This window comes from Acyrthosiphon pisum, unplaced genomic scaffold, assembly GCF_005508785.2.
Source record: "Acyrthosiphon pisum isolate AL4f unplaced genomic scaffold, pea_aphid_22Mar2018_4r6ur Scaffold_21674;HRSCAF=24568, whole genome shotgun sequence".
NCBI lineage: Eukaryota > Metazoa > Arthropoda > Insecta > Hemiptera > Aphididae > Acyrthosiphon > Acyrthosiphon pisum.
The window spans coordinates 94426-96404 of record NW_021771166.1 but is presented as its reverse complement, the minus strand read 5'-3'; positions in this window follow the sequence as shown (position 1 = coordinate 96404).

Below are 1979 nucleotides of genomic sequence, written 5' to 3'. Positions count from 1 at the left end.
AAGAATAGGATTGAAATGAAAAAAAAGTTTTCTATTTGAACGAGATTTCAAACAAATATCTCACGAGTAAAATTCAATCGATATCATTATACCTCAAATTTTTAAAACAATTTAAATCGTTAAAAAATATAGTTTTATAAGTTTTTAAATCGTTATACCCTGTCCATATTATGCACAGCTGAAAAAAAACCCGAAAAGCCGTACTATTTGAATAACAAACAAAAACGTTATAGTACATACGCTTCGGCGGATGGTTGTTTGGATAGGTGTAATAAGTGCATAACTACGATAAGTATTCACTTCTGTACCTACATTTGTTATCGTTTTGTATAGTAACTGTGTATAGTTTTTAAATTTTTAAACAACACCCACATATATTAGGAGTTCGAACGTAAGTCGAGCACTATAGCTTAAATTTTGAAAACGAATTACATTTAAACTGATCGATAAAAATTAGATTTTGACAATAGCAGAATAACTGCAGAGCAATATAATGATAAAAGTTGTCGGACAATTGAATTTCTAATAAATAATATGTAATTTAATGCAGTCATATAATTAGTGACATAATTCCTAACCTAAAATGGCTAACGATCCGTCACCCAGTTATGATACATTATTATATATTTTTACATGGTACCTCAATTATAGGTCTGTGCAATGTAGCCTAAGTAAGGCTATCTATATCTAGTGATATTTGACAATATACTTATTAGTTTTAACAGGTATTAACATGATAATTAAAATATTTTTAAGTATTAAGGATAATTAACAATTTTAAGATATACAGAAGTAACAATGTGATTACAATAATATTCTAATATTTACATATTTACAATAATTTAATAACTATAAGTAACAGCAGAGGGTGGACACTTTTGGGTGGCAGGCCGATAACAGAAAATCATTCGCCATTTTATTTGTGGTGGTTTTATCAGTTTTGGTTCAAGATAAGAAACATATTCCAAACAACATTACAGTTTACAAATCACTAATCAGTCTAATCGCTACTTAAAATTGATAAAAACTACCTCAATTAAAATGGCGGCTGATTTTTTGTTTGGCCCTATCTTACTGTATAATTTGTTATCTGTACATACTGTCCATTCTGATTATTCTATTCTGTGGTAACAGAGAGGTCGTAGAGTTATCTGAAAGAAGCGAATGTGTAGAGTGAATATTTGGATGTTGAGAAGTGTCTTAGTGTAGGTAGTCGTGGGGACGACCTCGTTTTAATCGACGATGAGTTGGGTGAGTGAGAAGGTTATAGTGAATCGCACCTGATGAGTTTGGAAGGGAGCAGTGGAAATTTTTTTCTAATGTTTTTATATGATCTTTGATATCTTGGATTTGAAAGTCTTTATGGAGATTTGCATTTCTGACAAACCATGGGATATTTGCAATTATTCTGAGGACTTTGTTTTGAAAATTTGCATTTTTTTGATGTGCGAGGAACCACAATTACCCTATATCGGACAAGCGTAGGTTAGAACTGGGCGTATAATTTGTTTGAAAATTAGGATATAGTATTTTTTTTGTATAGTTGAATTTTTGTTCAGGATGGGATAAAGCATTGAGATGCGCTGGTATGCTTGCTTGCTTGAACCTATTAAATTTTAAAGTTTTTCAACGATGTGATATTTTTATTTTTAATTATCAGAAAAAACCATTTTCTAAAATCAGTTTCAAGGCCTAGACGATTGGACTATTTATTTCCGTTCATTCTTGGTTTATTAATTTATTTAAATCGCAGGATTGAGGATTTCAATCGTCTTTTGTGTTAATTAAATATTTCCACCAAACATAGTTTTTAAATTAAATTTCGGTTTCTGTTTAAATCATAATACCAGTATCCAATTTTTCCCGGTTTCAGTTTTGATTTTGTTTTCGATTTTGGTTTTTAACGGTTTATACCGGTTTCTAAGCCCTGGTTTTTTTTAAGCCACATCAGAAAACAAAATCAATTTAGCTAAAAACTG